Source organism: Triturus cristatus, chromosome 10 (assembly GCF_964204655.1).
Source record: "Triturus cristatus chromosome 10, aTriCri1.1, whole genome shotgun sequence".
NCBI classification, from domain to species: domain Eukaryota; kingdom Metazoa; phylum Chordata; class Amphibia; order Caudata; family Salamandridae; genus Triturus; species Triturus cristatus.
The window spans coordinates 1,108,575,064-1,108,591,960 of NC_140593.1; positions in this window are offsets into that span (position 1 = coordinate 1,108,575,064).

The following is a 16,897-nucleotide window of genomic DNA, read 5'->3' on the forward strand; positions in this document are numbered from 1 at the left end:
CACAACGGCAGACGCTCTCAATGCTCCGAAGTCGGGAGTGAGTTTTTTCTGCTGGTTTTGGTGCGGTGAAGTGCCGCGCTTGGATGCTGTGGTGTTGGGCTACCGCGGAGCATCAGCTCTGAGGAGCCATGATGGACTCAGGCCACGCCCCCACGACCCATGGTGGATCCATGCAGCAAGGGGGTTTGGTCCAAAATAATGACAGCTATTAAAGCTATATACTCCTCTCCATATGCACGGCTTCAACTAATGGGAGAAGAATCAGAGGCTATAAGAGTTTCAAGGGGGACTAGACAGGGGTGCCCGTGCTCCCCCATCCTATTTGCAGTATATATAAACCCGTTGATAGAAAAAATTATAAGCAACCAGGGGATAACACCTATATACAGTAAAGTATATCAGACTAAGGTTCTTGCGTACGCCGATGACATTGCGGTGCTCACTACGGATCCCCAGACAGCAATCAAGGAAATAGAAAACATGGCTGAAGACTTCGGTAAAATCTCAGGGAACTCCCTGAATAAAAATAAAACACAGATTATTTGTACAGATAACCTGAGGTTTCAGGATATAAGATGTATTAACTCAGCTGTGTATCTAGGGGTCCGTATCAGCCCAAAAGTGACAAAATTAATTTTGACCCTATGAGCAAAGGAATGATGGGTTAAACCCAGATCCTGGTGACTGGGGGTGAATGTTTGCATTGGCCAGCATTCCGTCCATCAATTGTTTCTTTTGCATTTCGGTTTAGTCAAAGACCCAGGTCTTGAGACCCTTCCTGATTTGGGTCAGCGACAGTGATTGCCTGAGGTGGAGGGGCAGAGTGTTACAGGTCTTGGCGGCGAGGTGAGAGAAGGATCTTCCTCCAGTTCTGGTCTTGTGAATCTGTGGGACAGTGGCCAGGAAAAGTTTGGCGGAGCAAGGTTGTCTGGCGGGTACTTGGAATGACAGGCAGTGGTTCAGTTATGCTGGTCCTATGTTGTGGAGAGCTTTGTAGGCATGTGTGAGGAGCTTGAAGGTGATTCTCTTGTTGACTGGAAGCCAGTGGAGTTGTTGAAGGTGTTCTGTGATGTCGAGGACCAGTCTGTCTTTAGCGTTTTGAACATTCTGTAGTTTCTAAGCTGTGTCTGGGTGACACCGGTGTAGAGTGCATTGCCGTAGTCGAGTCTGCTGGTGATGAGTGAGTCCATGACGATCCTGAGGTTCTTGGCGTTGTTGTTTATAGCTCTGATGGCCACCAAAGAGAATGAGTTGTGTGTCATCGACTTAGGAGACAGCATTGATGTTGTGAGAGCGGATGATGCTGGCAAGAGGGATTATCTATGCGCTGAAGAAGGTTGGGCTCAGGGAAGATCATTGCAGAATTCTTCAGATGACATCACAGGCATCCGAGGTGTACAGTGCCAGGCCAACTGACTGGCTCCTGCCATTCAGGAAGGAGTAGATCCATCAGAGAGCGTGTCTTTGGATTCCAATGTTGTTTAGGCATCGGATGAGGATGGGGTGGGAGACCATGTCGGAGATGCTAGCAGGGAGATTGCTCTGCAGTTGGAGAGTGTTGAAGGGTCCACAGAGCGTTTCTTCAGCCATGGGAGGGCAGTTGCATGTTTGCAAGCATCTTGTAGGATCAGAGAAGAGGTGGGTGGGTAATGAGTGAGTGGGTGACCATCTTTCTGGATTCATTGGGGATCCATCTGAATGTCTTTTGAAGTAAGCAGAGCATGTGGAAGCAGGATGAAGATACAGCATTGATGTGGTGGTTAACTGTGAGCAAGGAGTCCAGTATGATGCAGAGGTTCCATGCCTGGTCCGTAGGGGTGGGAATGGTTCCCAGTGCGGTGGGCCACCAGGAGTCATCTCAGGCTCAGGGGCGGGTCCCAGGATGAGTACTTCGTTCTTGTCCGAATTGAGCTTGAGGCAGCTGTCTTTCATCCAGGTGGCAACGCCCTTAATCCCTCTGTGAAAGTCGATTCTGGCGGCTGTGGGTTTGTTAGTGAAGGAAAGGATCAACTCTATATGCCTACGGTTGCACCTGCCAAGACTACTGTGTTATCAGAATTAAACAGGCAAATATGTTGGAGGAAGCAGATTTGAGTGTTTGTCATAGGCTATTGGGGATGTGAGGTCTTCAGAGTGAGGTTGAAGTAGAGAGACAGTGGAACTTTAGAACAAGTACAATGTAGCACAATGAGATGGGGGCTCTGGGGATACCCTGTTGGTACAACCCTCACACTTCAGAGAGGCCATTATAAAGGTGGTTGGTGGGCATAAGAAGAATAAAATGCTTGTATACAATGGGTGATGCATGAAAAGAAAGACAGAATAGTATACCAATGAAAGTGGGCAAACACTGCGCAGTAGTCAATGCAACACTCACTAATAAAAGAGTTATTGGTGCCAGAGACTAGAAGAGCTTGGTTTGAAAATAGACACACATTGCAGAGGCTAGAGGCTGTAGAGGCTACAGAAATTAATTCATGGTGAAAAAGCAACAGATGGATGGGCCCATAGTGACAGCAGCAGAAGGAAATAAAGTGATGGTTACACGGTAAAAGCATCAGAAGAGATTAGAAGGGTGAGTAAATAGTGACAGACTAGCACATGAGACTGGAAGGATATACACATGGTGGCAGATAGCTGCTGATGGCAGTAGAAGGATAAACACATGGTGAGAGAGTAGCAGAAGGCAGCACAGGGAAGTACATTTGGTGGCAAGAGCAGAAGGGAGAAGCTGTATAAGCATAGAGGCAAGTTGTTGGGACCAGAGAGCTGAGTACAATGTGATAGCATTTCCAGTCTTCCCCACCTCTCTCTAAGAGACATATTTAGAGGTGGATGACAGCACTCTCAAGTGTGACAAATGTGCTATTGAGTGCACAGCAACATGCCTACAACCTGATGTCTATGCAATGCACTGCCCAGCACTCACTCTGTCTGTTTTCCAGCTGCCATAGGCCAGCCTGTCTGGAGGCAACACTATGGTAATGAGATTGGAGTTGGCTTCCAAAAGTAAGTTGGCTGGGTTATTAAATGCCACATGATGCCACTACCTATAATTGCTAAGGCAAGGGTCTTCTAATCTCACTTTTTGCAACATTCAAGTTCAACGGTCAGATGATGCCAGTTCCTGTGATGCTACTAGGTTAGAGATCATGTGATGTCACTTCCTGTGATCTCATCAGGTGGTCACAGGCCATCTGAAGTCACTTCTGCTACCACTGTTATTTTAGTGACTCGACGTCCGTGACGATCTCTTTGTTATAGACCCTGTACAGAGCTCCACTGCTATTGACTACTTCCTCGCTACACAAACATCACATACATACATTCTAAAATACATATAGACATTTAATTCATATAACCAGAAAAACCTAAATTAGTACAACAAGCACATCAGGGCTGAACTTCAGTGAAGTATTTTCATTATCTTGTAAAATGCTTTAACATGACTATAGATGTTTACTTGATGATACTTGTGGGAAATTGAGCTGTTGGTTGGCTGGGGTGTGAGCCCTGGTCAGGCAACAGTCACAATCCCTTGCAGGGTGAACCACAAAAAGTCATATATTAACCTGTACTTAGCCCTGGGTAGCTTGACACAACAACAAAAAAATCCTAAACCAATTTGGAAAACTTCAATAAATTATTTGACACCAAAATAACAAAAATGTAATCAGTAGAATCAGAGTTATGAATTTCAAAGGTTTAAGGTTCAAAATAGTGCCTAAAAGATCAAAGTGCCAATCACAGACATCTAATCGCGAGAGACCTGGTCGAAGTAAAAAATTAAGGCCGACCACAATGGAGTGCGGTTCGGATACAAGAAGTGGATTGGGCCCGGCCAGAGCTTACTTCGGACTTAGAAACATTTCTGAAGAAAAATGTCTGAAAAAGTCAAGTTCAGCAGGGCACAGCTGCAGGAAGTGTCTGAGGAGGGAGCATCATCGTCAGATGGCCTTGGGTCGAAGTCCCAGTTGAGATTTCTACGCTTGGATTTAGTCGCCGAAATGGAAGTAAAAAAACTCCAGTGAGACAGAGCAGAAGGCTGTAGCCGAAGATAGATCGACAAGGTTGGCTACCTCTTTGGCAAACAGCACTGTAAAGGATTTGCTTCTGCGGAGAAGAACCTAGCAGTAGAAGCAGTGAAGTCAATCAGGTGGATAGGTGAGCAGGTTAGTCACGGTCTCTTGGTTCTCAATGAACTTTTTGGTCAAATTTTGTCTAAGTCCTCAGTTTTGGAAAATAGTCATCTGGCTACCTTTTGCACTACAACCAAGAGCCCAGGACTGACTGATGGCACACCTCTTGGGGATTTGGGACTCACTCAGGCTGGGTCCAGTTGGTGGGAGCATGTTATATCCCTGGGGCTCTGAACAGGAAAGCCAGCAAACTAACCCTTGGAGTCACTTCTGGTATCCCTGGATGCAGGTATAGGTGCAGGGCTCAACAGTAGTGCTGGCCTGTGAGATTTCAAGGCAGTTTCAGGCAGTAGGATACTCTTTCCAGGTACAGCAGTAGCCTGGCAGAGTGCACAGCAGGACCCAGCAGCAGGCAGTCCTCTGAGAGTCCTTCCACAGGTCCAGAAGTGAACTGAAGAGTGGGTTTGTAGATCTCATTTTTATAACCTGGTTTCCTTCTTCTGGAAGGTAGGAGAAGCTTCTGGAAAGGTTCTTTGAAGTGCATGGAGTTTCCTGACTCCCCTGCCCTGGCTCCAAGCTGGCTGCAGTGACAATACAAATTGTTAGGTGCTGTTTGTGAAGGCAGAGCACAGGCTATTCGGATGTAAGAGAGGCTGTGCTTAGCACCATCTTCACATCCTGTCAGCAGATGGTCCATTCAGGAAAAATCCCTCTATTGTGTGACTGCCTGAGAGGAATTCAAAAAGTCTAACTGTCAGCTACACCCAGCCATGTGACCCAAGTCAGGCTGCAGACACAAAGGGCCAAGGGCAAGAAAATGGCAACTTTCTAAAAGTGGTATTTTCAAAATGTAATAAAAAATCTGACTTTACCATTAGAGAGGGTTTATCATTACAATCTCATAGGTACCAAACATGACATATCTATCTCCTCTCAATTAGGAATAACAGTGTTTTAAATGTAATAAGGAATCCCCAATTGTTTTATATGGGAGAGGTAGGCCTCACAGTAGTGAAAAACAAATTTAGCAGCTTTTCACTACCAGGACAAGTAAAACTTAAAAGTAAATAGTCCTACCTTTTAATTACACAGCACCCTGCCATATGGGCTACCTAGAGCCTAACTTAGCGGTGACGTATATGTAATAAAAGGGAAGCTTAAGGCTTGGCCAGGGGGGTTAAAATGCCAAGTCGACATAGCAATTTTTAAACTGCATTCAGGCTGCAATGGCAGGCCTGGAACATGTTTATGGTGCTGCTGAAGCGGGTTCCACAATAAGTGCTGCAGGCCCACTGGAAGCATTTAATTTACAAGCCCTGGGTACATGTTATACCACTCTACTAGGGACTTACAAGCATATTAAATCTGTCAATTGGGTATAAGTCAGTTTGACCATGGTTTAGGGAGAGAGTCCAAGCACTTTAGCACTGGTTAGCAGTGGTAAAGTGGACAGAGTCATAAGGCCAACAAAAACGATTTCATCAAAAAATTGGTGGTAAGTAGGCAAAGCACTTGGGGGGGACTCTGCAGAGAGTTCCAGGTTCAACAACACTTAAGTGAAATGCGTAAGAGGTTCAGACAAAAACAGCCATTTGTCACCCCTTTGTTTTTACCAGAAACCCCTCCAAAAATAAATACAGTCTAACTACTGCAATTTTGTATCTTATCTTGTCAGCTCATTAGAGCACTTTGAGTTGTAGTCTTAGCTATATCCCCATACCTAAAACCTGTTATCTAATTGCAAATTCAAGCACTCAATGACATGTTTTCATATTTTTCTGGGTACAGCTTACTGAAGAGAAAATGTTTGTACAGGAGGTAGATACTTCTAATGTAGCTGTTCTGGTTCACTGGGTTCCTTGCCTATCAGCAGTGGAGGACTTTTTATATTAAAGGGAAGAACTAGAGGCCTGGGCATTAGGGAGGCTAACCAATGGCAGGGCACTGTAGTCAATCCCATATGACATGGTGTGATGTTGTCAGGGCACAAGGGAAGGTACGCACATGGAGTCATAGTCTCAGAGATTCTGGCCACTATGCTCTATATCCTCAATACCAGGGGGGAGAGAGGTAAAAGGATCAGAGCTATATCCTGTGGAAGATGGAGGTGACTGCCACACCAGAAAGCCCCTGGTTTTCAGTTCCTGTGGAACATTTCTGCACACTATATGGCAGTGCTGCTCTTTGAGGGCATTCGTGTGTTAGCCCCGTCCTAGGGACCATAAATTAGTTCTACTTCCTATTGCATCGTACATTGAGGGGGATCGATACAAGAGGGCACTGCTCTGTCCTAGTTTAGTTGTCGCTAAGCGCAGTATAGCGCAGACTTGAAAAAGTGCAGAGGGGTGGTCCTTGGAAAAGTGGAAATTTGGCACGGGCTGTAGCATGATTTTAGAGCTCCTCATTTACCAAGCACAAGGCAGCATGCACAAACATGGGAAAATGTGGAGAAGGGTTGTTACAAAGGCATTCAGCAGGAACCCAGCGGTGCTGGAATGAGTTATGGAGAGGTGGGCTTTTGGGGAGAGGCGTTGGCTAGAACTGGGCTTAATGAGGACTTGTGGAGGAGGTGTCTCTGCTATCAGTTGAACCGGGCAGTCGCAGATAACTGTTACTGGGTGGATCACCAAAGAGGTTTGTAATTAACATCGAACACAGTTATTTGCCTGTGATCCTTTGTACTTATCATTGCTACTTTGTAAATGCTAATAAATATATATTTATATAAAAAACAAATCCATGGATGGATGCACGGGAACGCCCATGCACCAACCATGGAACGCCTCCCTGACACTGCACTGCCATACTTTTTCTTACAAAGCCAAACAAATGGACATTTGCATTGCTTTGTGAACATCAAAAAGGATTTTGCATTAGAGATGTAAAAAAAAGGGACAGAACCCTGCTGCAAAATATATTTGTAAATCTTGGCCTTGGTGTCATAGTTTTGAAACTAGATCACTCATTTATTCAGGGAAGGACACACATATTGATACACCCCTTCCAAAAATTCATGTACCATCTTCTGTATTTGCTGTTATTCTGTCAGTTCGAGGAGTCTTGCTCTGGACAGAAAGCCTGATACTCATAGTTTGCTTAATTGACCAAGCAATAAATGAGGAACTCTAAATAAATATTAAGTAGCACAAAAGTGATCTGAAACAGGGGTTTTATTAAGTGAGCTCACAACAGTACAGAGCTCAGGTCAGTGTCATTTTTCAGTCTTTCAGCCTCCAAACAACCAGTCTGGTCCAGACATTTCCTGTGAGGAGGGACATGAGATGCAGAAGATGTCATCAGTAGGGGGAATTAGAGGTATGATATAATAGAAAACTGCAATATATACAATATGGAATTACAACTACTATAAAATTGCACAAATTGTTTAGCATGTTGTTTGTTCAGTTTGCCCATCAGACTGTTGGGGATAGGTATGGGGCAGGGATACTTCTATGCCTAGAGATGTACAAAGATTATGCCAGAATTTAGGAGTAAACAATGGTCCCTGATTAGAAATGATTAACTTAAGAAGTCTAAAAACATGTTGAAGGAAAATGTCACTCAATTCATAGGGGACCTTGGCAAGGGTAATGAAATGGCCATCTTGGTAAAAGAAGTCACCATCACTAAAATAGTGTTTTTGAGATTGGAGACTGATAATTCTGTGACAAAATCAAGACTTACAGTGTGTCAGGGTCAGGGTGGTATTTCAAGGGGGGCATAACAACCCGGAGGGCAAGGAATGAGAGGCTTTATTTTGAATGCATACTGTGCAAGCATGAATAAACTCTTTGAATTCTCTACACATAGTTACCCACCTGAATCATTGTTTACAAATATCCAGAGTATTTTTCTCTCCAGAATGACCTGCAGGAGGAGTATTATGACTCCAATGTAACACTTGTTGTATGAACACCGAAGTCGGTACAAATAATCAGTGTTCATGGTAAAAGAGCCCATCCTGAAATGTATGATTCTTTTCCTTCAACCAAAAGTCCAGAGTGAGGGACTGGGTTTCTTGCTTAACCCCTTCCCCGCTCATGACGGAACCACTCCGTCATGAGCCACTGTTGCGCTGTGCTCATGACGGAGTGGTTCCGTCATGCTGCGGCCGTTGGCCGCCGCTCTGCCCACGCGGCGCTAATTCCCCGCCTGTGCGGGCGATTAGCGCAGTGGGCGGAGACGTGACGGAACCACTCCGTCATGAGCACAGCCGTCACGAACACAGTGCCGCCGTGCTGCCCCCAAACCCCCCCCCCCCCCAGCGACGCGGCGGAATTCCTGCCGCGGCGAAGGGGTTAAGTTTTTCGAGGACTGTATCAACACTGCAAGTGGCAACAATCTTGTTCTCAGGAATTTTACGAGGGAAATTTTCAGACACAGAGGCAGAAGCAGAATGTCATTGAGGGGACAGTGTGTCTGCCTTGGCTTGCTTAGTTGGCGGTTGGTAAGTGATAATAAAATCAAATTCACTAAAAAAGCTTAACCAATGCATTTGTCTGGGCATAAGAGATCTGATTGAACTTAAAAACTGTAAATTGTAAATTCTTTTGATCAGAATAGATGGTTACTGTGTGTTTCACTCCCAGCAAATAGTGACTGCATTCCGACAGCACCAGTTTAATGGCTAGTAATTCTCTTTCAGCTACCGTATCATTTTGTTGCGCTGGGAGCAACATTTTCAAATAAAAAGGTATTGGGTGAAAATTACCTGTTTTGAGGTCTCTTCAGGACAAAACCCCTCCCACAGAAATCTGCAAAAGATCTGTTTCAAAAAGAAAGGTTGACCTGGGTCAGGGTGTCATATGACGGTGCTGAGGTACATTTTCTTTTCAGAAATTTGGATGCCTGCTTCAATCAATTTAAAACTGGTGTTCTTCTTTTTCAATAATTGTGAGTTGGGAGCCACTACTTCAGAAAAGTGGGTGATAAATTTCCTGTAAACCTTGGTGACTCAAGATACACTTTTGACATTTTGACAGCAAAGGGAGTGGTCCATTCCAAGATGGCATTGACCTTTTAGGGGTCCATGTTTATGCTGGCTGGAGAAAGGAAATACCATAAAAACTCAACTGATGTAGTGTGGAAAGAACACTTCTCAAGCTTATTCAAAAGCTTATTTTTTCGCAGCTATTGTAAAATGGCCAATATGTGCTTGACAGCCCAAATATCATTCTAAAGGCTGTCTTCTGCTCATCACCCTTTGAGACCCGCATAAAATGGCAAGCATTCCGGGGTTCCAGTTTAGTTTAGATTGTTCATTTCCGAACTTGATCCAGAAGTACTGGTGTTAGGGGTAATGGGTAGTGATTCTTGACGTTAACTTTGTTGACGGCTCTATAATTAATGCATGCCTACAACTCCCTACTCTTCCATGGAACAACGAATAGCGGCAATGAAACGGGAAAGGTGGAATGTCAAATGAATCCTTAATCTCGTAGTTCATCCAAATATGTTTCGAGATTTGAGTCTCGGGTTCAGTAAGGGCATGGACTCTGCTGCATGGGAGAGTGGCCTCAGGAATCAAATCAATCCTGCAATCAAATGCTCTATGTAGGGGCAACTGAGTTTATTTCTGGGTGTCAAAAACATCATAAAAGTCATGATATACCTCCAGCAGCACACTCTATGGCAACCCACTTACGGTAGCACATTCAAGGGGCATCACTAGACCCTGAGCTCCCTGGTAATATGCATTTTGACATCTGTGAGAGTCTAAGGTAATCTTTATGAGCATCCAATCAAATCTAGCATTATGAATTTGGAGCCAAAGGTCCCCTAGGATGACACCAGAGTTGGAAACATCAAATAAATGAAAGAACTATTTTCACAGACCATCACCAATGGTTTGGTCCGGAACCGAATTAGTCCTGCTGTGAACACAAACCCATCCAGAGATATTACAGGTTCAGGCTTGTCATTGGGCATCTATGGTTTTCCTAATAGAGCTGCTAAAGTGAGGTCTAATAAGTTGCCTGCGGCCCCAGAGTCAATAACTTGGGATGGTCTTTTCTCAGTTGAGGTGAAATTATGAAAGCTACCGTAATGGTTAAATGGTGTGGGGTTTTACACACAGTGTTTGCAAGACATTGGGATCTCGCATACATTTTAAGGCTCGGCAAGTCGACCTCCCCCCTTGATAAGCAACATGGGGGCATATTAACAAGGGCTTTATCTCCACTTTTTTGGCTTTGAAAGCCAAAGAAGCGGAGATAAAAATCTCGCCCTATCAACAACAGGGTGCTAACATGAAAAATCGCATGTTAGCACCCTTTTCCACTACGCTTCCCTTTGCATCTCTAATGAGATGCAAAGTGGGCGTTCCAGAGCAAAATAATAGGAGAAATGTCTCTAAGCGACATTTCTCCTATTATCAAGCTTCACGCTAAGCCTGTTAGAGACAAAAAAAGCAGCGCTAACCACGGTTAACGCTGCTTTTTTATGTCTGCTAAATCTCATACTTAGCCATGTAATCCAATGGGAGGTGGATTACATGGCTAAATCCACCATGGGCTATCAACAAGGATCCTATCCTTGTAGTTTTACCGCTGCATTACCAGCGATAACCTCCCAAAATGCCGCTATCGCTGGATTTTTTATCGCCTAGGCAGTTAGTGTTGTTAATAACGCGATAACCAGGCGATATTATCCAGCGATAGCGGGCGTTAAAAAAATTAACGCTAAGCACCCTTAGCGTTAATTTTCCCTGTTCCTTGTTAATATGCCCCATTGACTTTTCAACTCCTAGGTTTTATGGAACAATTACAAGCGAAATGCCCCGACTTGCCACAATAAAAACAGAGATTCAACTTGCGCCTGCGATAATTTTCTTCTGTGGTTAGCAGACCTCGGACACCTCATATCTGCATGAGCTCAGCACCATGTCCCTTGTTCTCAGGATCTTTCACCTCAGTTTTGAGAATGACGACTATAGGATCTGTCTGAGATCTTTCCTCAAGTCTGTAATCCATCACATAACCACTAAATTGATAAAGTCCGAATTTTATTGTGACAAATCAACTATGTGTAACAAAGAGAACCCACTCTTGATGGACTGGAGCCTGCTAACCCCACCCTCCCCCAGCGCCTTGAGACCCTTACGGGTGAGTAGTCGTGCTTAACAAACGCTTGATTCATTGATTGAATTCATCACAGAAACCCCTATAAAACAAAGAGGTTCTCTTTTCTTCTAGACTTTGGGTTTCTACAATTAGACGGTAGAAAAATGTAATACAGCTTAGCAAGTCCTTAGACCCCTGTTTCAGGTTCAAGAGCTTGTTGTCATTTGATTGCACAAAGACATGCAACTTTCTTATTGTCTCCTTGGGAAATCATACAAAAGCGGGTCATTACTATCAATGAGAGGTATGGCCCAATTTGCTGCATTGCCTCCGAGGTAATAAATCACAAATGCTTCCTTGGAAGCATCATTTGGAAAGGCATTGTGTCTCTACATAAATTGGAGCTGCCATTGGTTCATAAAAATGCTGTATTTGGAGCTTTCTCCATAAAAATGTTTGGGGCAGCTAAGGGTACTGTGGGTGGGATAGGGACAGTTACATTCAAGTGTTGGAATCCGAGGAGCTAGAAGCTGGGGTAATCTTGACAAATGGTTCCCCAAATCTTGGGGACTGCAAAAAGGGATGACTTTATCTGAAGGGACTCTCACCCCAAGGGTCATATCTGAGCTTATACCTTTGTAGTTCAGATTTTCATCTCTTAATGTTTGGAATACTGACTGCAGATTTCCTAAGGCCCTAGCTAAGTCCTGTACCCCAGAGGAATTTAGGGATATGATGTGGGCCAGATCCTGGGTTGTAATTTGGTCAGGATTACCTTCCATATCGCCAATGTTTGTGACTTGACTTTCTGTGAGTTTTGCCTCTCATCTGAAGCCCAGGCATTATGGAGTGATGCTGCTCCAGCCACTCCTCCCAAAAAGACCTCTCGATACAAAAATTTACCTCATTGAACCGGCAGGTGTTCCTGAGGAAAAAGGTTTCAAGTTTTCAAGTTTATTTTTTAATTGCATAGTTTATGAAAACAAGTGGATAAGAATCATCGAGCCCATTAAAAACATTAATATACATGAATAAAATTAAGTATGTAAAATGTTGGGCAGTTTACCATTAAAACATTTTAACTAGGGGCAAAGTGCTGTGCATCAAAGTTTAAGAAAACAGCACTGCTCTTGGGTCGGTGGTTTGATATGTAATGCAATACTATCAGTGTTCAATCTGTCCCTAGTGTCATCATTTAAAATCCGGGGCCAACGTGCAGTGCGTCGGGGTGCTGTGTGCCTCAGATTCTTCAGGGCCCGGTGCGACCATGCACCTGTTCTGTTGAGTGGCATTTTCTTTTTCACTAGTGTGAGGAATTTTACCAGACTACAGTTTAGCTGCAGGTCCCCGGGCTTAAAGCTTAGAGCAGATCCTCTTTGAATGAAAGGAGCCTAGAGCAGCTGGTTCCTTTCCTCCAGCAACCTTTGCAGATCCATAGTAGGTGCAATAGGTTGTCTATTCTGTTGCCACAAAAATTGCAGGAGGTTGGAGTCGGCTCCCTCAGCCAAGGTGGAAGATTTGAGGCACATAGGAGTGTCCCAGGAATTTTGATTAAATAGTTCTGGGGTAGCCAAGGTTGAAATATTTTTTGGGGAAAAGAGTTCTGTAGATGTTTATGGTCATCCAGGCGTGAGCTCTAACTGGGAAAGTGGCCTTATCCTCCACAAGTGAAAGCTGCTTTATTGCTTCCCGTAACAGTTTTTAAGGCTGTGTGATAGATATGTGTATCTGGGGGTGAGTGCTTGCAATGTTCAACACTCTGTCCATCATTTCCTTTGGTTTTTGCTTTGTTCGCCATAAGTTGGCAGGGTATGCTCAGACGTGAGTCCCTTGCTCACTTTGCCACTGGATTCAAGCAAGCCTGGCTGAAGACGGCTGAAATGCCAGAAACCGGTCCTAGGAAGCTTGTTTCCGGTCCGGGGAAGACATGGCTTGGCAGTTCGGGCTGGACTGTTCCCATGAGGCACAGGGTCAGACTGATTTGCATATGGCCATGTCTGAACTGGGGTGGCAGAGTGGGCTAAAGAATGGTGATGGATTAAACCCAGATCAGTTGACTGGGGGTGAGTGCTTGCAATGTTCAACACTCCGTCCATCATTTCCTTTGGTTTTTGCATAGATATGTGTGTCCCAGAGCTGGGACTGCTCAGTTGTTTCCAAGGACTCTTGGAGGTAGCTTCTTGCGGGTGATGTGTCTCTCTGTAGCAGTGCATGCCATAATAGATGGTTTAAGGTGGTTGGAGTGGTGTTCCTGATCTTATTCCAGCAGATTATGTAAACTCCATGCCTGGACTGGAACTGTTTTAGTAAGAAAAACTCCAGCTGAATCTGTGCTGGTGAGGTGCAGTTTGGGAGGCTAAACATAATTCTGTATGCCTTGACTAAGATGCTGTCCAGTATCTTGGCATTTCTGCCTCACATGGCTTCGCTGCCATAGGTGATTATTGGCAGTATTTTGGCATGTGCGATCCTGAGTAGGGAACTCAGTGTGGGCCACATCAGTTTTGATTTGAGGGTTTTTAGTGTTACTGCTAGTGCCAGCCCTTTCCTTTTGATTACTTCTTTCTGGCGGGCACAAATACCTTCTTTGTCAATAATAATGCCTAGGTACTTATAATCATCTTTCAACTGTATTCATGTGTTATCCAAAGGGGTTTTGGGAAGAGAGAAGAGATGTGGGATAGCTTATCTTCTGGTTCTCATGCCAAGATCTTATTTCCAATCCCCCTGAGTGTTGCCTTGCTTTCAAATGATCCCCACTGGAAGTATCAAGTGTATTATTCTTTCAATTATGCAGAGGATTACACACTATTAGGGGCATATTTACTAAGGGTTCACGCAATGCAGGACAGCAAGTAAAGTTGCTGCATTGTGTTGCATGAAACGGAGAGAGCGGAAATGTGCCATATGCACTAAGATATGGTGAACTTCTGCCCCCTCCTTGCGCTGCAACATTGCAGCATAGTGCCTTGCACCTTGCTATAAGGGTTCCTCTGTTATGAGCAGGATTGTGTTTGTGCAGGAAGGGGAACCGTTCTGCACAAAAACAATCCTTGAAGTGATTTTCCTTTTTCTATGTGTGATGTGAAATGCATCACACATTGAAAAAGGAAGTAACAAGAAAAAGTAAAGATATTTCCCCTTGTTACACCTCGGTCTGGTAGGTGCACCGTTTTTATGCATTCCCAGGTTTACTAGCGTTAGTAAATATAGGAATGTGCCAAAATCCATAAGTGGATGCATAGGAACTCCCATACTCCACACATGAAATGCCTCCCAGCTTGAAATGTAATGTAACACAGTGCAAGCAAGGAGTTTCTAGAGGTCCATGAGGGGCTGATCTCGAATTACTTGCTCCATGATAAATCCTCCAAGGATGATTCAAGTTAAGCCATCACTTTAGTTCTTTCTGGGTTAGTCTAAGTATTATATATGGTAGAGCTCAAAGTCTGGATGGACCCTGGCAAAATGCAAAAGTCTGCTTGCATGCAGTGATTTGTAAGCAATCAATCCAAAGTTGCAGCAATGTGTACTAAAGATTCCAAATACTCTGAGTTGGATGTGCAATACCAGTTAGTTGTTGACGCTATCCACTCTTTAAGTCCTGTGCAGTGCTAAACTCTAACAATGTTTTTCACCTTATGGAGCATTCTTTTTTTTTTGTTCAGCCTTTGACTTTTGACAACAATGTCACTGGGAACAGGCACCCCCTCCCTTGAGGAGCTGCACGAGTAAGGGGATGAGCGATGTTGTCCCATGTGGATTCCTTGGCAGAGCAGAGTGCCTGGCAAGGCAGTCTCCAGACCGCAACACTAGAAGAAAACCGTGGTTGCCATTTAGGCTGTAGTATTTATACTTATGCCACAAAGATGGCTACCACGACACGTGACCGGCTTGAGATCTCGTGAGAGCTCACAAAATCTTGCAAGAGGTCGCAAGACCTAAAAAAATATTACAGGAGGCAGTGGATTGGTTATGGCTCCTTGGAGGGGACAACAACTGAAGCCAACTATGGTCAAGAATAGCTGGAGGGTTGCGGTAATAGGTAAACAGACAGTTGGTTGACCAGCCCTTGAACAATGCTGGGCAGGGGTTCCCAATTGTACTGAGGAAGCATGAGGTACTGACTATAACCTCAAAAGGTGGCATAGTGAGCACCGTTGCACTTGAGGGAGGTGGTTTGGGATTATAGGTTACTCTCCTTTTTTTCCTAAATCCCTCTCCCTTATGATTTAATTTTCGCTTTGGTCCTGACGAAGCGCTAAGGATCCACTAGGGACCGCGGGCAGCGCGAAACATGTTGACCACCCTTTCCACACCCTCTCTCTCATTTTAACCCTCACTCCCACGGGTCGAGAGCAGTGGGAATTATTTACAACCAGTTTTCCCCTACTCAGAGTGTCATTATACACTATCCCCCGTTATTTTTTACTAGATCCTCTGGACCCACCAATAAATTGTTAGGGTACCACAAGGTCTTTTTAGCTTCACCACGACACTGTCTTTCTCCTACCCCACACACCAGCACGCACAACTACGGCGACTCCATCAAAAGATCTCCGACAGAGAGCCCTCCTGAGGGCCCGTGTGGGACTGCAGCGCCACCCCCACGAGGAGCACCGCCCGATGATGATGCTTTGCACCCTCAAGGGTGTGTGAGGGCACTTCTAGTACCATCCAGGAGTATCTGGTCTTCACTTCATTTTCATTCTCGAACCTTACCTACAACCCTCCCTCTGCCCTATCTCTCTCCCATCCCACAGTAGACCATATTGGCACTGTTTTCCTCAGGAACTGTTACCTCTTTTGTACGTGTATTTATTCTAGGAGCACCGGTACAGGACCTATTCCTTTCTCACCTTTTTGTTCCTTGTCCCTCCCTCTCAAGTGTGTATACATCATATAAATAGGGCCCTTAACATACAATAAAAATTAACCTGCATGTGCAGAGGCTTTAAGAACTGTCTTATTAGTAATACATTTATTGTCTTCAGAATTACGAATGAGGCATAGCAATATTTAATGACTGATAAAGAATAATATAAGGGATAAAGGTCATCCCTGCCAAGTATCTCTAAATAGCCTCAAGGGGGAAGAGTAATGGGTTAACTTACATTGCTGCTGAAGGAGACAAACAGAATGTTTTTACCAAAAAAGTACCAAAACGAAATGCCTGCATAGTTTGAAATAAAAAATTCCTTAACCTTATCAAATTCTTTTTTTGGCATCCAATGCCAGTAACCCTACAGGATATTTATTTCTTTAAAGATGCTGAAGTCTGAAAGAATTGTGTGATAATGTATGACAATACCTTATCATTCATGAAACCAGTCTGAGCTGAGTGTTACATGGAATTCAAAACTGGAGATAACTTAGTGGCTGATTATGCTGGCGGTGGCTGTCCCTCCACCATCATAATGCGATTTTCCACCCGCCATATTACGATGGTGGGCGGAAGTGTGGCGGTCAGAAAGACCGACCGCCATGGTTCAGACGGGCGAATTCAATCCGACCACCCATTGGAACGGCCGCCAGTCCCTGCATCGTGGCAGTGCCTGCCAGGCAGAGCCGTAGGGATTATGATATCCTTTTCCGTCTTGTTTCTGGTCCAGGGAAGACCTGGCTTGGCAGTTCGGGCTGGACTGTTCCCATGAGACACAGGGTCAAGACTGATTTGCATATGGCTGGGTCTGAACT